This window comes from Ptychodera flava, chromosome 2 (assembly GCF_041260155.1).
Source record: "Ptychodera flava strain L36383 chromosome 2, AS_Pfla_20210202, whole genome shotgun sequence".
NCBI lineage: Eukaryota > Metazoa > Hemichordata > Enteropneusta > Ptychoderidae > Ptychodera > Ptychodera flava.
This window is the reverse complement of record NC_091929.1, coordinates 23,237,599-23,263,547: the sequence shown is the minus strand read 5'-3', so window position 1 is coordinate 23,263,547 and position 25,949 is coordinate 23,237,599. Positions and strand designations below refer to the sequence as shown.

At 37.9% G+C, this 25,949-nt stretch overlaps 1 protein-coding gene across 3 annotated transcripts in view; it reads left to right on the top strand.

Annotated features, from left to right (window-relative positions):
* LOC139117292 (uncharacterized) overlaps positions 1 to 25,949 on the top strand; it is a 133,854-nt gene that overhangs the window by 12,664 nt on the left and 95,241 nt on the right. Inside the window, exon 1 of one of the 3 annotated variants that reach the window (XM_070680278.1) lies at positions 9,624 to 9,763. The exons of 1 other annotated variant lie outside the window; for it this stretch is intronic. The gene's annotated coding sequence lies outside the window, so the exon portion shown is untranslated. Of the gene's footprint in view, positions 1 to 9,623; positions 9,764 to 22,953; positions 23,059 to 25,949 lie in introns of those variants that run through there. One more of the 3 variants, XM_070680295.1, reaches the window with a different exon arrangement.

Here is a 25,949-nt window from a genome sequence, read left to right as displayed (position 1 = left end):
GGGACACAACCATCCATGCAAGAAATTTCTTGCAAGGGACACACCCCCCATGCAAGAAATTTCTTGCAAGGGACACACCCATCCATGCCATAGGCGGCCCATACATATTGATAAGCTTATTATTGAGTTTTTCTCAGTTTTCTCTGTCACTGTCAGCCCCTCTCCTTTTCTTCATGCTCTGACTGATCGTAGTAAATAAAATAAATGACTATATAGCCTAACCTATAGCCTCTTGACTCTTTATTCATTTTACACTCCATTACAAGGACGTATATCTCTCATACACACATGCTGTAATTGATTAGTCAACACAACTAATTATGCTAATCCGTGGACTTATCAGAGGTTGGTCAACATCGGAAAGATAGTGATGTTAATGAAAAAGGGGAAGGTATGAAGATCTTGGGAAATGTGTCTTGAGGACGTCCGTAAACCTAGTGGACGCTTATATATTCATGATATGCGCAAACAAACACTGCTCATTATTCAAAAATAAACGGGAAGTTAGATCGAAAGGAACGCTGGAAACGCGCATGCTTTTCGTTGCCAAGCGCCAAATTCTAACATAACTAAGCAGACATGGTCCTGCTCCATGTAACAAATGCCACCCAGAAAGTATCGACCGACCAAGCAGAAAAAGATCGCCGGAGTTGCCGTTTCATGAGTTTTTCAACAAAATTATATAGATGTATGTTTCACGTCGTCGTTTTCTGGGAGTGTATATACCAAGTATAATTTACAAACCGCGTCGTGATTCAAGGCACAATGGTGACACATTAGCAGGAGCACACACTGGAGAATTTGGCCAGCACTGTGAATTTTTTAAACCAGTCACCTTCATTTCTCTGCACTCGCTATTAACTCCATGTCTACCGGTAACATTATATCGTTATTTTCTGTCTCAAGTACGTACCAGCAACAGGCCTTTGACGTCAAAGTCGGTTATTTTCTGGTGTACGGTAGCAACCAAGCTCATGACTTGAATGACTGTACGGCGTCAAAGAGTTAATGTCGCCGGTTACTTTTTTCGCATAGTAAAAGAGAGTTGGTCGCTACATAGAGCTAGTTTCTAGCTCCATGGTCGCTACTAGTCTAAGGAATTCATCGATTTTCAATCGTGCTTTATGCAGTGTTAGTGCACAAAACTCCCGAAAGAAGCGGCGCACGGGCTATAAAACTTCGTTTATACTGTTAGGCTAGCTTTGGGTCCATATTTTCCACCCAAATTGCCAACACTCATCGACAACATGGTTATTAGGAGCCTACCACTACCAGAAATCCGCTCGAAAATCACCAAGCTATCGCCGTTTTTCCAGCTTTTTCCGACATGGCTACTCGCAGAACGTTCTTTTTCTGGCGTACTTGTAAGCGATTGACGAGGCTCAGTGTAGCCCGTCTCTAAAGTCACCTGAGCGGTGACCTCGCAACATCGAAACACAAACTGACATCACCGATGATGTCGGCCACTACGTTAAGAAGCCTGTGAGAATTTTTACCAGCACTGTGAATTTTTAAACCAGTCACCGTCATTTCTATTCACTCGCTATTATCTCCATGTCTGCCGGTAACATATCGTTATGGAGAAGTTTAGTACACGTAATTACTTCCATCGTCAGCTGATCAGTGATAACCATACGTCGCGTACGTGTAGAACATACGTTCGGAACGGCAAACAACACCTCTTCACATACAAAATGTACTTGCTATATGATTTCCTTACATGAACGAAATGTTTCTTAAAACTTAAACGAATTTCCAATGTTTGTGAGAAAAAATACAGCAAAATTATCGAGAACGCACAGCAGACATTAGGCAGACCACCGTCCCTCCACCCACGGACGGTGGGCAGACAAAACCTTAGCAACACCACCCGATTGAGAGAACCACGCTTAACCACACGAACTTTGACCCTAGTCAAAATCAGGCTTGTCCCTGGGAAATATGTTTACAAGTTTGCCCACATATAAACAACGTAAAGGTCAAAGGTTTCAACTTCCGACTTCCTGCTTTACGGACGTCCTCATGCCATGAACTGCAGGCAAGGCACTGGCAAGGTTTGCACTGTTCGCGACCATTTAAACGTTTGAAATAAGAGTAGCTGGCTCCCCTCGGCCATCGAAATACATTGGCTGCAGTAGATTTTGGATAAATGGTCATGACTGGCCGCAATTTGGTAATTTCTGGACACATTTCAGGAGAGCTTCTTACCTTCCCGTTTTAGTAACCATTCCTATCTTTCGCGATGTTGACCAACCCGTAAAATCCCTGATAAGTCCACGGATTAGCATAATTAGTTGTGTTGACTAATTAATTACAGCATGTGTGTATGAGAGATATACGTCCTTGTAATGGAGTGTAAAATAAATAAAGAGTTACAGAGGCTAGGTTATGTTATATAAACCATTTATTTTATTTATTCCGATCATTCAGAGCATGAAGAAAGAAGAGAAAATGATAGAGAAAACACTGAAAAACTCAGTAGTACTTATTGGGTCGCCTGTGATCCATGCAAGAAATTTCTTGCAAGGGACACACCCATCCATGCAAGAAATTTCTTGCAAGGGACACACCCATCCATGCAAGAAATTTCGTGCAAAGGACACAAAAAGATACACTTCATAAGCAAAATATTAAAAAAAAATCTTTTATTGTCTTGTTTATAATGAAACAATATCCTTCACAAGTTGAATGTAAACAGAAGTATATAGTTGCACTGTGGGGTCTGGAATTATGCTTGATACATTTTTTATCAGAAAGGTTGCTAGAATTGGTCCCCAATGAAAAAATTTAACCTCAGATTTATTCTCTTGATCAAATTTCACTACAAATTGATATGAAATATACAACATTCTGTTCACAATGGGGCCCTGGGGAAGATAGGCTTCCTACTGAAGCTTACCAGGCTACCCTTGTTAAACAAGGTTTAATAAAATAAAATAACATACTGTCTCACAATTCATCCCAGATAGGTTTAGGTCATAAACTAAGAAAATGCCTAAAAAATACAAATTTGAGGGTTTCCCAACACTTTGAGCCAAAGATTTATCTCATAATACCCTCAGGGACTTTTATGCAAAATTACAAAACTATTAGACTGGCAGTTTTTGAGAACAATTTACATAACAGAAAAAGACCAAAAATGTCTAAAAAAATACAAATGTGCATATTTCAGCACAATTTGAAAAAGTCCAACTACTGCCATCCCTGGGCATCTGTATACAAAATATCAAAACTGTCTGATGAGGGGTTTTGAAGTAAAGGATTTTTTTATGATTTTCTATAAGAAATGACAAAAATTTCTTAAAATGATTTCAGACACTAAGCATTCCAAGAAATGTGTGTTTTAAAAAAATTGTTTAACGTGAAATTTTAAAGGGACAAAGTCCCTATTCAAGGTAAAGGGCGACGAATTCGGACGCGCACACGCTTTAGAATGTTTCTGCGCAGATTTAACTCCAGCCTGCCGCAAATGGGTTATTTTGTAGTGCATATATTTAACATCACCTGTCATTGTTGAAATTGCGCTTTTACCTAATTTTTGAACTAGTGTCTTAGAAATACATGTGACCTATAACCTTGTCATATTTTGACCCCCTTGGAAACTGTTTTTATTCAATATGAGCGTTACATTTCTCTCCAATTTATATGGCGCAAATTACACATTCACCTGGGGATATTGTATAAAGTAGCGTGGTGATACCCTTTTATTAAAAGTGTAAGCTAAATGGTATTATGTCAGGAGTTTATTCGCCAAGTTTGGTCAAAATGACACCATCCTAAGCGACAGGAAGAAAGTTCGAAAATTATGTACTGATATAATTTCGATATCGTCATTTTGTAATTGATACTTATGTTAAAATTTATTCACAAACATCATGAAAACTATACATTCGATAGATATGGATCTTAAGTCTCGGTATTTATTAAAATTAACTCATTTGCTAAGCGTTTTATAATCGCTTTCTTTAGTTTAAGTGAATTATATCATTTTTATATTTTTCTAACGACGCCATTTTAACGTCCGTTTTCATGGAAAAGAGCGTGGTGACCCCATTTTTTATTTCATTTTTGCACTTGCACAACTTCCAAGAATATTTGTGCAAAGTTTCAAGATAATGACACCACAACTTAATTTTGACGTAATTCGTAGTACTTATTCTTAACTTTTCCTGAAGTATATTTAGCTTTACTAGGTTTAGGAAATTTTAGCAGTATTGCATTAGTAAACAAGTTGCAAATAAACAGGATACAAGTGCATGTACACATCAATGCATATTGCCACGTTTCTGCCCACTCATGCCATATATCCTATGCAGCAGATAAATAATCACCTAAGAGCGTATAGGACTAATGGAAACAATTAACCGTTGTAGGTGGCAGTTCCAGAGACTCCTGAAGACACAGTTTACCGTCTAATTGTACATCAAAACATTCTGGCTCACATTTGGTTATACCAACGTGGGTTTATCGTATAAGCTGAAGTCGGTGGTGTCTGTATGTATGTGTATATGTATGTATGTATGTATGTACGTACGTAAAGTATGTCTGTCAACATCAAAAACATGCGAACCACTGCATGTTTTAGCTTGGTATTTGGTGTGTGGATGCATCCTTGGCTATAGATTGGATTTTCTTCAAATTAAGTCTGCATTGCCAAAATTATGCAAATGAGCTTACAAAATGTGAAAATGGTCAAGAATTAATAACTCGAGAACCGCTGTTTTGATTGCTTTAAAATTTGTGTGCAAGTACCTTAGGGGAACCTTATACAGTTTCATGAATATTGTGAAGATATTCTTATTTTGTTTTTGCTGAATTTTTGGTGATTTTTCTCATTTTCAGTAAAAATTCTTCTTCTCTGAAACAGCCAGCCCAATCGCTCTCAAATTTGGGTTTGATCTTTGCTAGGGTGTTACTCTTCTCATTTGTTGAAAATATGACAAAATTGGGAAAATTACTATTTTGGAGCAATTTAGTCATGTTTGGTCAAAAAATCTTAAACAGTATTTTCTTTTTAAAACCCCTGGACAGACAGCTTTTATATTTGGTACACAGACGTACAGAGATGACAATAGTTAGATATGTGGAAATTGTCCTGAAATATACAAATATGTATTTATAAGACAATATTGTCATTTTTGGTCAAGAAAACTGGTTCTCAAAATTACTTGTTTAAGAGCTTTGTAATTTGGTATAAAGTCGTTAGGGATGTTATTAGACAAATTTTCTGCTGAAAGTGTTGGGAAACCCCCAAATTTGTATATTTTAGGTAATTTTCTCAGTTTGTGACCTTAAATGACCTACACCGACCCAAGATATGGTGTGAGACAGTTTCGAAGGCTGTATACATAATTTTGTCATATTTGGTATCAGTTTGTAGGAAAATGTGATCCAAAAAACAAAGCTGAGGTGAAGTTTTCATTGCGGAAAAAAATTTTGCAACTTTTCTATGTAAGACATACAAGAACTGATGAGAAATTTGGATCCAGGATAATCTCAGATGTTGTAATCACCGCCCACAGTGGAAGGCATTTCACTATCTGTAACTAACTTAAGTGCTGTTTACATTAGAATGATAACACTCATCTGCATTAATTAAAAACTTCCCAATGTTGTTAATACATTTCCTGTCATCTGGCGTTATGTAATACCAAGGGATGGAACATTTGATATTCAGGAGGGAGTAGGGTCTGGAAGATTGATGAGGTAGTATTACTTTTTACAAGATCCCTGTACAGTTTTTACCCCCTCCCACCTTTTCTTTTTATCAAGCCTTCTCTGTCTATTTTTTGTTGTTGACATTTGCTTTTTGATCCTTGTATTTAGGATCTGCTTGTCCCATTGCTACAGAAGTTGATTTGCATATTCCTAAAGATGATCTCCAGTACCTAAGTTCGAGACCGTATTTGCTTTTGTCATTCTTGTTTTTCCTGGTTTAAATATTTCTTAAATGGACCAATTCAAACCGAATGTGAGCACACTGTCTTTGACAGTATTTTTTATAGTCTAGAAGAAGAAGAAGCAAATCTTTTTCCCTGCCTGTTGGACAGACAGTGTTTTCCAATAAACGGCCAGCAACATTGTTTTATGAACGTTCTCCAGTCCCTTCCCAGAAATCAAATGGTCCACTCCGTGTACAAACTTTGCCCTCCCCCAAAGCATATTGCCAGCCTAACAGGCACTTCGAGTTGCAACCGCAGGAAGAATTACGTTACTCTAAGACTGAACACTCCATGCCTCTATGGAAAGACCCTGTTGCATGCGATCTCGGTGATGGAAAACCGCTTTTTGGAGATTAAGTGCTTTGTTGTAGCATCACAGGGAAGAGGGAAGGCAGCATACACACACGCATAATGAATATATGCGTGTGTGTATAAATTTACTTGTTTGTGTTTATTTATTCAACATTCGATGAAATTGTATTTTTGTTTATTCTTTTGTTTGTTGTCTGTATGTTTGCTGATTATTTACTTATGTATTTTATTTTATGCTTGTATGTGTGTTTATGTGTTTGTTTGTATGCTTGTTTATGTGTTTTTACTGGTTCCATGTGGTAGCGTGGAGCTAAAAATGGATAGCTCCATGGTTGTAGCACCACAAAGATACCAATTGGTGTGCAGTTTTAAATTTTTTCGGTGTAGCCCAAAGGCAATAGACGGTTGGAACCAATTTGTGCAGATACAGTGCAGATAGGCTCTGGCAAGCACAAAGGTAGCACTGCATGCAAAAACTGACCCACCCATGTCACGTCTGAAACAGCAAAGAAACCATAAATCCCAAAACCAGGGTGTCTGGACTACCGCTTCAAACAGGACGGTTCCCAGACAGTTCCCGCCACGCCATCTTGTCCCATTCCACTTCGCACGTGCACCAAAACAACCTCTTACCAAAACCTCAATTCGCACCAAAGTCACATCGCCCCTAGCTATGCGTGGCAAGGCTGTGTGTGTTAATGGCGTTATATGGCCTCATTTCGCCCCTAAAACAACGCCATTTCGCCAACTGGTAAAACTGAAAATAACCAACCACTGCCATAGAAGTTTTCATCACCTTTCTATCATCCCAGCACCGAAATCTTTAAAGTGTACACATTTCGAGAAAATGACGTGCAATTTCGCGCACGGCACCTGAGTTGTAACAGTTAGTAGTGTACTTTTTTCTTTTTTTTTATCTAATATGCCGTTATGTATGGTTTCATGCAGAATGAATGGTTCATGACAACCGAAATTTAAATGCTTCAAAGTTGCAAAATGTTATTAGGAAGGTTCTATGAGTCTATTAAAAGTATGTATTGTAACTCTTTACCATGTATTAATGTAAACGGAAACCTTACTACGTGGTTTGCAATAACTTATGGAGTCAGACAAGGTGATGTTCTTTCCCCAACGCTTTTTTCTATTTTTATCAATGATTAGCAATTGAGATTAATGATTTAGCTTTAGGTATTCCAGTTGGTAACTCATTTATTAATATTCTGTTGTATGCAGATGATATTGTTATGCTTGCTGAAAATGAGACAAATTTACAAAAGATGATTGATCATCTACAAGATTGGTGCAAATGGTGGCGTATGATGATGAACAAGTCCAAAACTAAAAATGGTTCATTTTCGAAATATGGGACAAATGAAAACAGGCTTTATTTTCAATTTGGTGGTACAAATCTTGATGTAGTTTCTCAGTATAAATATTTGGGTTAGTTTTGGATCAGTTCTTAACTTTTGAAGTGACTGCTGAAACTCTAGCAAATGCTGCAGGTAGAGCTTTGGCATCAGTCATTTCTAAGATACACATGTTTAAGGATTTAGATATAACACTTTTACAACTCTATTTCATTCTTGTATTACTCCAATTTTAGATTACTGTTCTGCAATTTTGAGCTACTGTTTCTCTTCAAAATGTGAGTCAATTCAAAACAGAGCAATTAGATATTTTTGGCGTCCACAAATTTGCCCTTATTGCTATAAATGGAGATATGGGTTGGGACCCTGTCTATTGAGGAATAAATTGAACATGGTAAGACTCTGGAATAGATTAGTAGTTATGCCTGATGACAGAATGATTAAGCACGTTTTCACTTGGGATATCAGTTTAAAATATAAAAACTGGGCTAAAGATATGTTTGATTTATTTTCAAAAATTGGTTTGCAGGAAAAATTTAGTATTTAGAGGCTTGTAGTATTCCTGCCGTTAAAGATGCATTAAAAACATTGTATATATAGTAACTGGACCTCCCAACTGAGTGAAAAGCCCAAATAGCGTACATATTTGATGTTTAAGACGGAATATGGAATGGAGAAATATTTACAATTTCCCATTTCTAGATCAAAAAGATCACTTTTAGCACAATGAGAGTTGGTATCTTACCTCTGAAAATAGAAACTGGGCGTTACACGAATGTGCCTAAAGAGGATAGATTATGTGATTTTTGTCCAAATGTAGTATAAGATGAGCTTCATTTTATTTTTGACTGCACACTTTACAATGTTATTAAGAAAACAATTGTTCTGTAAAGCCAGAAACATGTGCTCTGTTACATCTCCCCAACAAAGTGCGCGTGGTCTTTATAAGCGTCACGGATTCTGAGAATTGGCGACGCCCACTTCCTTTCTTCCAGTATCGGATTCACGGGACGCTCATCTATCAGTATCAATCATTAGATGTTTATAAAAAGGTCAAAATTCCTTGTATGTGTCGTGTCAAGAAATTTTCCGTACACCGTCCATAAAGTCACTGTGATTATCCATAGGAATAGAGAAAGAGTAATCTAAGTGTAATATTATAATGTTGTTACATTAGTAATAAAATTACTGTAAGTCAGTAAATACTTTTTGTGGGTTCGTTTCTAGTGTTACCCTCCTAAATAACTGTAGAAGATAATAATGTATAGAGTTTCCACGGCAATGAGGTGCAAATATATACAATAAGATAAAGTATTATGTGTCTATTCTCCCTTGTAGACCGTACACGGGCGCTGAGTAGTTGCACATCATCTTCTTGGCAACTCATAGCCTTGAAGCTCTATAATTACTGTAATTGTATTAATTTCTTCTACAATTTTATAGAATGTTAATGAATAAACAACAAAAAATACTTGTTTTCTTCAATTTCATTACCCAGTAAAAACAACAACAACAACAACATTTGTATCAGAATCTTTGTTATGTATCATTTGTTGACTATAACCTAACAAGCAAACAAGCAAACAAACAAACAAACATTTTTTATTTAAAACGTGAACACAAATACAATTCTTTATTGGCTCTATTTTGTATATGGAAATATCATACGTAACACATAAACGCACTTTACAGTATTAAACAAACAAACAAGGAGCCGGAGTTCCCTGCGGTCTATGGGCGTGCGTTGTGTCAAACGATCAGTGGGAGCTTTTAACTTGAAAAAATGTCCCCTTTTCCTTTTTAGCCAAAACTTATTGCGGCGTGTGGTGTTGTCCTATCTTTGTCCTTTCACATCCACTCCACACGGACACTACCAAACATGTTGGATGTGACTGACCGTTCAAATTTCCATACAACAGTAAAGCCGACTAATGCATATTTATGTACCACAATATAAGAAGGTCGTCCAAAAGGTTATCACGAAGAGATTCAATAACATGGCATCGACGTAACATAGTACGACTTCAGAGTTGGCCTAAGTTATTTAAAGACAGAAAGTTTTGTCGACTAGCCGGATTGAAGTGAGAATGCTGTAGATAGCGTGGTCACGAGGCAGGGCTAGACCAAGTGTACAAGTTTTTTGTAAGTACATGACACATAGTATTACTCTGTTCGTTCGTTCATATGTCCACTCAGAGACCGACCTGGAAACTCCTCAGTGAACGCTATGCTCCGCATGCATCCTGGAGCCAGGTCCGGTCCCATGATCATGTCAATCGTCCCGGTATGTATTCGTAACACATGACGGACATTGGTGTAGCGCCCGGTAGACTTTCTGAAGCAGTTGACATGCTGGCCCATCAGGTCAATAATAGACTGGCTTCAGTCGCTTTGCTTTTCTCGATGGCATTTACCGTACCTGTACCCCACTGCAGAATAGTCTGCCGTCCCAGAATACTGGTAAACTAGTACTTCAATTTGCTTTCAATTATTACTCTGATCTGTAAGCCCAGACTCGAGACAAGTGTAGTCAAGTATGCTGTCTCTCGCAAATTCAAATTGTTTTCTCGGGAGGTTAATAGAGCATGTATGAGGGCTATCAGTGATCGGGAGAGTGGATAACTATGTGGTAAGCCAGGATATACGTTCAAAGATTGGGGCGCACGCTAAACCAAGTTGCTGCGCTTTCTTGGGGCGGGTGCACAACCGCAATGGCGTATTGCAGGAGAACCTGCTATTTTGACGACGACGAAAATAACGCTTGATCCTCAGTTTTCATTCTCAATGCACCGCTCTTTTGCCGAAGTTTTCCTAGTAATCAGTCCTAGATCCTCGGATTACAATTTCCTGTGGTAAATACGTGTGTTTGTACATTTACACTGGGCCATAACACTAAACGGTGTCCGTTCGGTTATCCTCAATATCTGGTTTCACTTTGTTTTTACCTCCCTCTTCCCCTTGTGTTTTGGATAAAAGGACACCAGAGTTTTCCCACACCAAAAGCTAACAAACAACCTTTATCATTCACAATATAGTCAATAAGTAACAGACACTACCAAGTCGACTTCCCTGAAAATGGCAAAGAGAGAAAGAGAAATTGTTAAGAATCAGAGGAAGACAATTACTCAAACAGAGAGTTTGGATGAAGGTGTGTTAAAAATTTGAGTGCTGTAATTTTCCCACCAAAATTTTAATGCAACATTTTGACAAATTTTATGAATTTTTCTGTAATATTTTATCACTTTGGGTCAAACAGACACACATTTTATTGCTTGTCTAGATTTTCAGTTGAAATGCCAAGCGTCCAGTCAATGCTAATGACTTAAGCAGTTGTCAGGACAATACGTTCACTAAGAGCGGATGCACGGTAACATCAAAAGAGTCTCAAAGATAAACAAGGGAATCATTCTCACGATGTCCCACGCCGGTGCAGAAGGGTTACTGTAGGTCAGGGTAAAAGCTAAATTCGAGTCATAAAATACTAAGCGATCGAAGGGTGATGTCACAATACGTACAAATCATGAAACATGTTACCTCTAAGCTTCCCTATCTGGAATTCTAAATTGGTAGTAAAAAAAAAACCAAGTTTTGAATTTCACTTCTCTGGTTCCTACAGATAGTTCACATAAAGATACTTCAATTTGTGAGGCAATGTGAGCTATGACAAAATTAGCTCTGCTGGTTTTAAGACAGCTTAAAGATATTCATTCTCGCAAGCCAGAGCAATAATTTCCGCTCTGCTGACCTATGCAAAAATCAAAGGATAGCGCTAGGCTGTTGCCGTAAAGAGTCGCGTGGTTTACAACGATGAAAGATATTCTGCAGAAAATGATCTTCTGAATGTTTGAAGTTTGAACTTTGATTTCAGACACTAAGCATTCGAAGAAATGTGTGTTTTAAAAAAAAATTGTTAAATGTAAATTTTAAAGGGACAAAGTCCCTATTTAACTTTTCGTGAAGTACATTTGGCTTTACTAGGTTTAGGAAAATTTAGCAGTATTGCATTTGTAAACAAGTTGCAAATAAACAGAATACAAGTGCATGTACACATCAATGCATATACTTACATTTCTGCCCATTCATGCCATATATCCTATGCAGCAGATAAATTATGACCAAGAGCGTACAGGACTAATAGTAAACACCTATTGCCTGGTCATGAGGGCTATAGCGCACGTCTATTACCCCGAGGGGCCGTGTGTTATCAGAAACACATCGCTATCCCCGAGGCCGTAGGCCGAGGGGTATAGCGATGTGTTTCTGGTAACACACGGCCACGAGGAGTAATAGACGAGCTCTATAGCCCGAATAAAGACCAGGCTATAGGTGTTTCATAACACACCACATGCTCATGTTGTATTGTTATATAGTTTTTAATGTGTTTTGATATTTTGCACCGCAACAATCCGTTGTGACAAGTTTACTGAGCGATGTACAGCGGTTTCAGTTGTACGTGGTACTACTTTCTTAAAAAAAAATATTCGAAGCATACCTAGCGACATCTTTAGTTGCACTTTAATTTTTTCGTCGATGAGCTGTTCAAGTTCCTACGCTGTTGTTGGAAAACGTTGGAAAATATGTTTTAGAGAATGTGTCGTCACCTATCCAGGACGCACATCACGTTCCAGTCACCGGCCATTTTTGCAAAGCTGCAGACGACACTCCGCCCGTGACGGTCACGTGACCGGGCACTTTTCCAAATTTGGTAAGCACTATTTCCCTGGGGAAATAGCTTTTCGAAAAATACCCTCTGACGTCACTTTTTTCGATCCGGTTGGGACTAGACGTATCGATTTTCTCGTCACATGACGTATTCTGATGAATCGCGACACGGAATGAGCATGTGGCGTGTTATAACAACAATTAACCTTAGCAGATGGCAATTCAAGAGACTCCTCTTTCAAGGTACTTCAAAACATTTTTTATAGTCTAGAAGAAGAAGAACATCTTTTTCCCTGCCTGCTTGACAGACAGCGTTTTCCCATAAATGGCCAGCAACATTGTTTTACGAAAGTTCTCCAGCCCCTTCCCAGGAATCAAATGGTCCACTCTGTGTACAAACTTTGCCCTCCCCAAAGCATATTGCCAGCCTAACATGCACTTCGAGTTGACGACGCAGAAAGAATTACGTTACTCTTAGACTGAACACCCCATGCCTCTATGGAAAGACCTTGTCGCATGCGATCTCGGTGATGGAAAACCGCTTTTTGGAGATGAAATGCTTTGTTGTAGCGACACAGGGAAGAGGGAAGGCAGCATACACACACGCATAAGGAATATAATAGTAATAATATTTTTATTGCTTGCTTGTAAATATAGGATTTACATCATATTTGTGGCAATAAAAGTGTGATACAAAAATAAGTTAAATTTTCTTCAATAAAGATAAAGTATTACAGTAAAATAATAGTAGCTAATAATAAATATAACTAAGTATTTCTTTGTTTATATAAAGTAAAAATATCATCTGCAAGTTGTTCATTAAAAGATAACTCTTGTTTTGTTAGTAGAGAAATAAGCTTGTTTTCAGTATCGTCGTTTGGGAAATTGATTTTACTGAAAAAGTTCTTTCTTTGGACTTTGTATTTCTGGCAGACTAATAAAAAGTGTGTTTCATCTTCAATACTGTTGGTGTTACACTGATTGCAGTATCTTTCAGTAATTGGGGTTTTTGGAACAGTGTGTCTCCCTTTTTCAATTGCTAGATCATGATTGCTAATGCGAAGTTTGGTGAGTAATTTTCTTTTCTCACCTTGTAACTGTGTTAAGTAGGGTTCTAATCTAAAATTACGTTTTATTTTGGCATACATTCTTAGTTTACTGTTTTCATCAGTGATCAAATTTTCCAAAAGACTTCATAATTGTTTGTTAAATTTGTTTTCATTAATCCAGTTATAACTTTGTGGTGTTAAGTGATGGAGCTTTATCAAGGAGAAAGTCCATTCCATTGTTTTTAATTAAAGCACTTAAACAGTTAAACCAGGATCTATTGTTAATGTTGTTTACCATTTGCTCCAGAAAAGCTTCTTTAGCAAGATTACAATGTGGCAGTTGTACGATATGAAGCCAGTGTTTAACAATATTAAGTTTGATCTCAAGTAGAAGTGGGAATTGTCCTAGTTCACCCCTCACAGCGGCATTAAAAGCTTGTCTATTACACTGTAAAATGTTCTTACGAAATTTGAGGTGAGTTTTTTCAATTGCTGATTTACCCCACTTCTTGTAATCCATGAAATCTTGTCCCAAAGTCTCTGAGCCATATAGTAAAACAGGTTAATGAAAACATTGAATAGATGTAGGGAAAATTTTATCTTTTTGTTGTGCAATAAACCCCTTTTTAAACTATACAAAGATTTTGCTGCTTTATCAGCCAAATTTGTAATTGTGTCACTAAAAATACCATTTGATTTAATTGTCAGTCCTAAGTATGTATAGCTCTTAACAGATTTGATGCATGTAGTGTATTAAACTCCCTCTGCAAACCTTCTTTTGAAGTAGAGATTAAGACTAGGTCATCAGCGTAAAATAATGAGTTAACTGGGGTATTATTCAACACTGGTGGTTGAGTATTTACTTTGTCTAGATTTGTTTTCAAGTCATTGACATATAAATTGAACAGACTAGGACTTAGAACACAGCCCCGTTTTACTCCTTTTTCAACTTTCAGACTGGGTGAGATAAAATCATTTGTTTTGATGTGTATTTTTGAGTTGGTGTACATGTGTTTTATAAGTCTGTATAATTTGCCATCAATGTTATTTTTGAGAAGTTTATGGAAAAGACCAACTCTCCATACCGAGTCGAAAGCCTTAGCAAAGTCAACAAAACAAACATAAATGTTCTGCTTATTGTTAATATATTTATGTATTATTATCTTCAGGGTAAATATGTGATCTATTGTGCGATGGTTTTTGCGAAATCCAGCTTGATTATTATGTATAATATGATTGTCATCTAAAAAAACTATTTAGCCTTTCATTTAGAATGTAAGAAAAACACTTTTCCTACACAACTTCCGACAGAAATGCCCCTATAATTTTTCGGGTCATATTTGTCTCCTCTTTTAAATAAGTGTGTCATAATGCTTGCATTCCAGATGTCTGGAAAGTTGGATGTATCTAGAACTGCATTAAATAATTTAGCTAAGGGTTTACAGAGAAAGGAGGAACCATGTTTTAACAACTCTATACAAAACCCATTAATCCCTGCTGCTTTTTTACTTTTTTTTAAATTTCTAATTGCTGATAACACTTCATTTGTTGTTATTGACTTATCCAGCTGCTGATTAGCCTGATTCTTAGTTTCTTCAGATGTTAAACTATCAATAATTTGCTGTTGGAAATCATTATACCTGTCATTTTCAATTGAGCAAGAATTTTTTTGTAAAATCCCATCCATGTTGCTGCTGAGACACGATCTCCAGTATTATTATCTTTATCATTATTTTTAAGTACTTGATCAATTTCACATATCATGTGAATTTTTAGCATGTAGACTGTTTAGTTTGTCTAAGTTGTTTTGCCAGAATTGCAATTTCTTATTTTTAACAAGTTTTTAAACTTTTTCTTTGTGTAATAGATAATTTTTAACTGACTGTCACATGGAGCTTTATTTAATAGTTTAGCTGTTGCTATTAGGTCCCTTTTTGCTGCATCACAGTTTTTGTCAAACCATTTTGATTTCTTTCTCTTTAAATTTTTCTTTCTCTGCTTTTGTCTATTGGAAATTCCACTGCAGGCTTTATCTAAGATGTCATTAAAATGCTTAGTGGCTGAGTTAATGTCAGATTTGTTATTACCAATATTAGTATTCAAAGATTTTGCAAAATCTTTTTGTAGCTCATCTGATGCTAATCTATCCGTGTAATTAAAAACAGATAACTTATCCCATTTCCATTTTTGAGGCATTTGGAACAAATTCACAGTATCTTTAACACTGATTGGATTAAAATTTGTTAGTTTGAGAAGAGTAGAAATTTGACAGTGATCTGAGAAATTGTGAAATTGTGTATTTTAAAATACTCAAAGTTATCGATGATGTCTGTTGTTGCAAGACCATAATCTACTACACTGTTTCATTCCAGTGGTAACATGTAAATTTTCCACAAATATCTCCAGGTAGTCTGCCATTCATAATTCTTGTATTTGTGGTTTTACATAAATCTATGAGGTTTCTACCATACTTATTTTCAATCTAATCCATATTGCAGCGATTAAGATGTGTATCAACAGAATATCCTGGTTGAACTGGTATATGATTTGAGAAATCATTGTCAATAAAATCTGGCAGTAATCCTACTCTGGCGTTAAAATCCCCTAAAATCGTGACAGATCCAGAACAGCTATATTTTGTGATCAACTTTCTAAACGTTCGAAAAATGATTTAGACTTATGTTTGGAATTTTCTGGTGCGTTGTAAACAAAACAAATAGATATATCCTGTTGTAATCTGAAAAAAAAAACTTTTGAAAGTTTGCACAACACCATATCTTCCGCATCTGAATGAACCATTTTTACATCCTTCTTTATAGTATTTTTACCAAAAGTGAAAGACCACCCCTCTGTTTTTTCTTTTTTCTGACAACAGAATAGTCATAGTATCCAGGAATGTGAAAAGTATGTTTCAATTGTCCTGTGAGCCAAGTTTCTCCAATACCAATAATTTCATGTTGAGTAATATAATTGATATTATAAAGTCACTGTCTTGAAACTTTTTCTCTTGGTAACCCTGTATGTTCCAGTAGGATATTGACAGTGAACTTTGTATATTGCTGTTTTTCGAAATGTAAAGTTACTCATATCTATTGATTTGTATCATTTGCCTATGGCTTTGAGGTGTATCAACATATTGTGGCAAAATGTCGTGATTTCTAGACCAATGAAAACCTTGTGTTGCGTCCCCGTATTGCTGTACCACGGATTAACAGGATGTTGAAAATACTGTCTTCTCCTGAAAAGGTTTCGGTTCACACCAAGGTTGGAGCGAGCATATCCTTAATATTCCTTACTAACACATATATACAGACACTATAATATATGCGTGTGTGTATAAATTTACTTGTTTGTGTTTATTTATTCAACATTCGATGAAATTGTATTTTTGTTTATTCTTTTGTTTGTTGTCTGTATGTTTGTTAATTATTTACTTATGCATTTCATTTTATGCTTGTATGTGTGTTTATGTGTTTGTTTGTATGCTTGTTTATGTGTTTTTACTGGTTCCATGTGGTAGCGTGGAGCTAAAAATGGATAGCTCCATGGTTGTAGCACCACAAAGATACCGATTAGTATGCAGTTTCAGATTTCTTTCGTGTAGCCCAAAGGCAATAGACGGTTGGAACCAATTTGTGTAGATACAGTGCAGATAGGCACTGGCAAGCACAAATGTAGCACTGCATGCAAAAACTAACCCACCCATGTCACGTCTGAAACAGCAGAGAAACCACAAATCCCAAAACCAGGGCGTCTGGACTACCGCTTCAAACAGGACGGTTCCCAGACACTTCCCGCCACACCATCTCGTCCCATACCAGTTCGCACGTGCACCAAAACAACCTCTTACCAAAACCTCAATTCGCACCAAAAGTCACATCGCGCCTAGCTCTGCGTGGCAAGGCTGTGTGTTAATGGCGTTATATGGCCTCATTTCGCCCCTATAACAACACCATTTCGCCAACTGATAAAGCTGAAAATAACCAACCACTGCCATAGAAGTTTTCATCACCTTTCTATCATCCCAGGACCGAAATCTTTAATGTGTACACATTTCGAGAAAATGACGTGCAATTTCGCGCACGGCACCTGAGTTCCAACAGTTAGAAGTTTGCGTTTTTTCTTTTTTTCTAATATGCCGTTTATGGTTTCATGCAAAATGAATGATTTATGATAACCGAAATTTAAATGCTTCAAAGTTGCACAATGTTATTAGGAAGGTTCTATGAGTCTATTAAAAGTATGTATTGTAACTCTTTACCATGTATTAATGTAAACGGAAACCTTACTACGTGGTTTGCATGCCAGGAAATGCCAAGAGGATTTGACCGGTTGACCTCGCTGCTAATTTTATGCAGGAAATTACAATAACAATGCTTAGTCGAATGACGTAGTGCCTTGAGGGCGGGATCGCCAGTGGTATAGGGGGAGGAGTACCTTCCCGATGGTGATAAGTGGTGCGGATTACCGTCGCCTAGGTGACTGGCGTATACGTGTCCCAAAAGACACCGTCCCCGTCTTGGGGCTGTTCTCGGTGCGGGACCGTTTTCTCTGGTTTTCCGTCAATGTTTTCCACCATAAACAAATGGTAACAACACTGAACGAAAACCTAAATTATCTGCTTGTCAACCCAGTTTGTGTCAGTGCCGCCGGTAATGCGCACCACCCAAAAGTTTGACCGTCACTTAATATCGAACAGTATTCAAAGAAACGGTCCTACTAATTACTGCCGTCCCTGCCCGTCATTCTTCTAGCACTGCCCGTCACGAAATTGGCCTTTTAAATACAGTAATAGGTCGATATCTTAATATTCCACAACATTTACTTGTGATATAAACTTATAAAATCATAGTCCAGGGCCCCATAACCGCCGATCAGTTACGACCCGATAGTTATTCCGCTGACGCTGATATTCACGGTGGTTGCATGTGTGCGTACATGGACAGTCTGCATAGCCCTTGAATGTGGTCTCGGTTTTGATCAAACTTACAATTGAGGAGTATATATCAAAACTGATAAATGATTTATGTTTTCACATGGATTCACAAAAAGTTTCGCCCCGGTGTTCATTTTTGGCCCTGGAATTCCATCTACCCACCCTTTGCAGAGTAGTAAGCTTATGGGCAAGTAAACATGGATGCGCCGGTGCGATTTAACGATCAACCTGTATATCAGATCGAAAGTCAACAATTTACGGCTCGGACTATGATTTTACAAGTTTATATAAAAAGTATAAGGCGCAGGGTATTATATATTGGCTGATTACTGTAGCTATGATGGGTTACATTCAGGACGGCCAGTAATGAGTTGGCAAAACAGGTGGTTTTCACCGTGGGCAGAACTCGGTGCAATGATACTGAACATTAATAGTAAGCCTGTCACCTTGAAGGTAATGCTGTAGGTGAAACAAGGACTTCAAACGCACGATGGTACAAACAACACCACAAGGTAACTTACACATAGAAATACACGCGTTCCTACGTTGTGCCCACCCGGGCCACGTGATTAAAATATGACTGATACTGCTGGATAGTGTTAATTGGGTCGGTAAACAGTCAATTAATAGTTTAATTGACTACCTGGGTGATTGGCAGGTCGTGTCCAACGACGCATATGCAAAGCAGGCCAAAAGACAAAAGCCCCCAAAGATATTGACAGCTGGCCAGGGGTCACCATGAATACGTAATGACGCTTCACTACGCAGAAACTGCGTAGTCAAGCCCTTCTTAACCGGTCAAATCCTCTTGGCATTTTCCCTCATGTGCAACAACTTATGGAGTCAGACAAGGTGATGTACTTTCCCCAACGCTTTTTTCTATTTTTATCAATGATTAGCAATTGAGATTAATGATTTAGCTTTAGGTATCCCAGTTGGTAACTCATTACTTAATATTCTGTTGTATGCCGATGATATTGTTATGAAATGAGACAAATTTACAAAAGATGATTGATCATCTACAAGATTGGTGCAAAAGGTGGCGTATGATGATGAACAAGTCCAAAACAAAAATTGTTCATTTTCGAAATATGGGTCAAATGAAAACAGACTTTATTTTTCAATTGGTGGTACAAATCTTGATGTAGTTCTCAGTATAAATATTTGGGTTTAGTTTTGGATCAGATATTAACTTTGAAGTGACTGCTGAAACTCTAGCAAATGCTGCAGGTAGAGCTTTGGCATCAGTCATTTCTAAGATACACATGTTTAAGGATTTTAGATATGACACTTTTACAACTCTATTTCATTCTTGTATTACTCCAATTTTAGGCTACCGTTTCTCTTCAAAATGTGAGTCAATTCAAAACAGAGCGATTAGATATTTTCGTGGCGTCCACAAATTTGCCCCTATTGCTATAAATGGAGATATGGGTTGGGACCCTGTCTATTGAGGAATAAAATGAACATGGTAAGACTCTGGAATAGATTAGTAGTTATGCCTGATAACAGAATAATTAAGCACGTTTTCACTTGGGATATCAGTTTAAAATATAAAAAATTGGCTAAAGATATGTTTCATTTATTTTCAGAAATTGGTTTGCAGGAAAAATTTAGTAATTTAGAGGCTTGTAGTATTCCTGTCATTAAAGATGCATTAAAAACGTTGTATATATAGTAACTGGACCTCCAAACTGAGTGAAAAGCCCAAATTGCGTACATATTTGATGTTTAAGACGGAATATGGAATGGAGAAATATTTACAATTTCCCATTTCTAGATCAAAAAGATCACTTTTAGCACAATTGAGAGTTGGTATCTTACCTCTGAAAATTGAAACTGGGCGTTACACGAATGTGCCTAAAGAGGATAGATTTTGGAATCCGCGAAGGGGGGGGGATGATTTTGTCCAAATGTAGTAGAAGATGAGCTTCATTTTATTTTGACTGCACACTTTACAGTGTTATTAAGAAACAATTGTTCTGTAAAGCCAGAAACATGTGCTCTGTATTTGATTCATTTGATGTACAACAGAAACTCAAATTTCTAATGAGTGAGATGCCATCCCAATTGGCATTCTATGTCTATCATGCATTTTCAATGAGACAAGAAGCTTCTTACACTTAATTTACATTTCGAGCTACTCATATCCATGTACTTTATTTACTGTTTTAGTGTCTTGTAAGCCCTTTGGGCTGGGTGTGGCAACCAGGCTGTTTAAGACCACACATGACACTTTAATAAATAAATATAACATAACATAACATTAGGGACCGTTCAGTTTCTATGGCCTGGGGGACCGACAAAACCTTGTCGTCGGTGTTCCAAAAAAATATAACCGCCCTTTGTCCAGTTTGTCAGACGAAAAAAATGATGACCCCAACGGCTGAAAAATAACCAAAACCCACAGGTAAAATTTACCCGCACGGTCAGAATTTGAACTCCTGTACGCGGCGCACTTTATTCGTGTAGCAGAGATGCCAGTGTACAAACTTCTCAGCCACATCCATGCAAACGTCTGTTAATTAGGACAACTGTAAGGCAATTTTTAACTTCATTTCCACAGACAACTTATGTCCATCACACTGTAATGCAAATTCCCCTTTTTGTCTCAGTGCTACCATTCAGGGTCGCGAGCATGTAAATGGTCTTTCAAAGATGAGATAGGCACTTAACCAGATACTACTGTAATATGAGTTGGCCGCTGAGGGCAGCCCGCTGCTTATTGTAGAGGGTTAGCAAAGTCCGGGCCTGTCGGTAAAGAGGGTCATGGGCCAAACGTAGAGTAAACTTTATTGTAGTGGGCCGCCAAAGACGGTCTTCGCGTAAAGAGGGTCTATCATGGCCATTGCATAAAGTAAACTTTATTGGAGTGGGCCACCAAAGGCGTCTGCCCGTTAAGAGGGTCATGGGCTATTACATAAAGTATATTTATTGTAGTGGGCCGCCCAAGGCGACCCACAGGTAAAGATGGTCGATCATGGCCATGGTATAAAGTGAACTTTATTGTAGGTATTATGTTTTTGAAAATGTGGTGACCCCCCTTTCCTACCAGTGAAAAAGCGATGACCCCCCCCTTCGCGGATTCCAAAATTACAATGAACCCCTGGATTTTGCCGGCCCCCCGGCCGTACAAACTGAACGGTTCCTTATATACATCGTGGCATCGTTGTTTAGACGAGTTGGTAGTATTATGATGGTATTATACTTGGGGCGAAGTGGTTTTAGTACCTTGAGGTACTTTGGGAGAAATGGCGTTGAACAAAGTAATACTATACTTGAGACGAGGTGGTTTTGGAAGGCAATGGTTCTGGTACGAAGTTTTGTTGGGTGAACTGGTTTGGGTGCGAAGTGTCTGGAACCCCTTCCGGTCAGGCCTGAACAATGCGACACTCAAACTTTTAAAGGAAGACAAAAGGCTAACAGGCAGAGACGGTACACAGACCCTCCACTGAAGCGAGATCAATTCTACTGTTTATGATTATTGAGTTGGGAAACTCCCGGGGGAAACTGCGGTGCTCAAAAGCCCATATACAAAAAAAAGATGGTGAAACAGTCTCGCATACATTACGTTTACTTTTTTGTGCGTGGCACACAAGTTTTGTAGATAACATAGTAGATAAGACGAACCGACTCATTTGAGTGTCTGGATAGAACACACAAGGGAATTGCTAAATTAGTTATCGAGTTGATAGTTGAGACTGAAGTTAATTTGGACAGCCTGTCCAACCATCCTGTTTTTTGCTGTACATCAATGGAACTTTCCATGATACGTTTAAATTCACAAAGAGGACGTTACATCTCCCCAACACACTATGGGTGGTCTTTATTAGCGTCACGGATTCTGAGAATTGGCGACGCCCACTTCCTTTCTTCCAGGAACTTCATCAGTATCGGATTCACGGGACGCTTATCTATCAGTATCAATCAACAGATGTTTATAAAATGGCCAAAATTCCTTGTATGTGTCGTGTCAAGAACGTTTCCTTACACCGTCCATAAAGTCTGTGATTATCCACAGGAATAGAGATAGAGTAATCTAAGTGTAATATTATAATGTTGTTATATTGGTAATAAAATTACTGTAAAAACACAGTATATACTTTTTGTTGGTTCGTTTCTAGTGTTTCCCTCCTAAATAACTGTAGAAGATAATAATGTATGGAGTTTCCACGGCAATGAGGTTCCAATATACAATAAGATAAAGTGTTATGTGTCTATTCTCCCCTGTAGACCGTACACAGGCGCTGAGTAGTTGCACATTATCTTCTTGGCAACTCATAGCCCTGGAAGCTCTATAATTACTATAATTGTGTTAATTTCTTCTACAATTATTTAGAAGGTTAAAGGTCGAAACGAATCAACAAAAGAAAATACTTGTTTTCTTCAGTTTCATTACCCAGTAAAAACAACAACAACAACAACAACAACATTTGTATCAGAATCTTTGTTATGTATCATTTGTTGACTATAACCTAACAAGCAAACAAGCAAACAAACAAACAAACATTTTTTATTGAAAACGTGAACACAAATATAATTCTTTATTGGTTCTATTTTGTATATGGAAATATCATACGTAACACATAAACACACTTTACAGTATTAACAAACAAACAAGGTTATCAAGCAGTGATTCAATAACATGGCAATCGACGTAACAGAGTACGACTTCGAAGTTGGCCCAAGTCCTATAATGACAGAAAGTTTTGTCGACTAACGGATTGAAGTGAGAATGCTGTAGATAGCATGAACACTAGGCAAGGCTAGACCAGGTGTACAAGTATTTTGTAAGTACATGACACATAGTATTACTCTGTTCGTTCGTTCATATGTCCACTCATAGACCGACCTGGAGACTCCTCAGTGAACGCTATGCTCCGCATGCATCCTGGTCCGGTCCCATGATCATGTCAATCGTCCTGGTATGTATTCGTAACACATGACGGACATTGGTGTAGTGCCCGGTAGACTTTCTGAAGCAGTTGACATGCTGGCCTATCAGGTCAATATTAGACTGGCTTCAGTCGCTTGGCTTTTCTCGGCGGCATTTACCGTACCCGTACCACACTGCAAAATAGTCTGTCGTGCCAGTATACTGGTAAACTAGTATTTCAATTTGCTTTCAATTATTACTCTGATCTGTAAGCCCAGACTCGAGACAAGTCTAGTCAAGTATGTTGTTTCTCGCAAATTCAGATTGTGCTCTCGGGAATTTAATAGAGCATGTTAGGTACACACAAATTAGATAAAAACTGGTCTTGCGGAAGACATACCGGTTACGCGTATCACGGATTACGGTTCGTGTTTACATGAAAACTTCCGCACAGTGCGGCCAAGTAGTCTATGGTGCGCCGCGGTGCAACATCTGATTCCGTCTCGTTCGGGGCAAAGTCCTACCGTGTAATGTAAGGTCGTTCGACGTATGAGGGCTATCAGTGATCGGGAGAGTGGATAACTATGTGGTAAGCCAGGATATAGTTTCAAAGATTGGGGCGCACGCTAAACCAAAGTTGCTGCGCTTTCTTGGGGCGGGTGCACAACCACAAAGGCGTATCGCAGGAGAACCTGCTATTTTGACGACGACGAAAATAGCGCTTGATCCTCAGTTTACATTCAGAATGCACAGCTATTTTGCCGAAGTTTTCCTAGTAATCAGTCCTAGATCCTCGGATTACAATTTCCTGTGGTAAATATATGTGTTTGTACATTTATACTGGGCCATAACACTAAACGGTGTCTGTTCGGTCATCCTTCATATCTGGTTTCACTTTGTTTTTACCTCCCTCTTCCCCCTGTGTTTTGGATAAAAGGACACCAGAGTTTTCCCATACTAAAAGCTAACAAACAACCTTTATCATTCACAATATAGTCAATAAGTAACAGACACTACGAAGTCGACTTCCTGAAAATGGCAAAGAGAGAAAGAGAAAGTGTAAAGAGTCAGAGGAAGACAAATTTTAATGCAACATTTTGACAAATTTTATGAATTTTTCTGTAATATTTTATCACTTTGGATCAAACAGACATAACATGTTATTGCTTGTCCAGATTTTCAGTTGAAATGTCAAATTCTGCGTTTGCCAATTTTTCCTCAAGCATTTACTGAGTTAACTGTCAAGATAAGACTGATTCTGACAATTAGAAAGTGTGTTATTATTCAATACCGTTCGGCACTCTGGCGAGCCAGGGCATGATTTAATTCCGCTCCATGGAATGCACGGAAAAGCGCCAAGCTGTTGTCATAGAGGGTGTGTATGGTTTAGGACGACGCTGTTCAACGGCTGGACCCTACCCCGTACTTTCTTTCAAAGTATTATAAGTATAGCATTGTAAACAATGTGGGCATAAAATTCTGAAAAGTAAATGATATGAAGCAGGATGATAGCGAAATTTGATATCTTAATGGAAGCGGATGCTGGATAATTTCCAACAAACATGTAACTAGGCGTAGGCGTAGGTCGTGTCACAGTTGGAAGAGCAGATGTGAGAATGCTCTAAAGCTCTGCAGCCTAGAACCCGTCGATTGAAGACCATGACCTGGATTAGCAAGATAATGGCATTAGATTTTATGTTTGATATTTACAATGTTGATGTCAATATTACAAGAGCAGTACTGAAATAGGGTTGTAATCTTTAGTTCTCTGTGTACAATTAATGACATTCTAATGCTGGAAAATATCAAGTTTCAGACTTTTGATAGCAGAGTGTGTACTTCGAAATATAGTATAAGCTGCAACTGTAAAGTTTGAAAATAATGGTACAAGGGTGGAGGAAACAAATTTAAGTTTTCATCCTGCACACAGGGCTGCAAATAAAAGTGTTCACGCAAAATCACACAAAAAGGTGACTGGTCGAAGTAGGGTATACCTGCACCGCAGGCTTTGAGATGTGGGTTTAACCTTTTCGCCTTAATTCCATGTAAACAGGTCCATCATCAACATTAAACAATGGATTTGGGACAAACCATAGTAGTGAAAGGGTTACTCAGAAATGATCATCTTTATCACATTGATTAGATGACGTCAAGAACACCTGTACAAGTTTTACAGATAACTGGAATATCAATATCTCACAGTACCGGCATTATACGCACATGTCCAGTGGATTGCTAATCTGAGGATGTTTCTGGAAAAGTACAATTTTGTATCAACAGATAAATCTTTTTGAAACGCAAAACAGAAAGTTTGACATATGTATGTAATAAACAAGGTCCGTAACTCTTTGAAACCTGACATATCAGTATCGTTGAATTGCCAGGCTGTGAATGATGTGTGTGCACAGTAAATTTATAACACATGTGTACAGTGTACAGTGTCAAAAGATTTGGCATTGTGGATTTCAACCAATATTTGTGTTACTTTATAAAGTTTCAGGAGGAGAATTGAAACTGAGCTGCCAAAAGGACTTTGTCAAACCTATGACAAACAATATTCCTGGTTTGTTCAGACTCTGTAACTTACTGATCATGGCGATGCCATGGAAATGTGAAATATTATCATGTTACTGTTGTCTTATATACCAGAACATTTTACTGGTATTTGTTGTCATTTTGAGGTAGCATGAAATACTCTGTGTTAATTACTGTCAGCAAAAGCATACGTTAGGCTTGAATCATTGTGTTTTTAAACATTTTAATGGTCCCACTTACGATCTTCATGGTCTTTATTGTGACATTGAA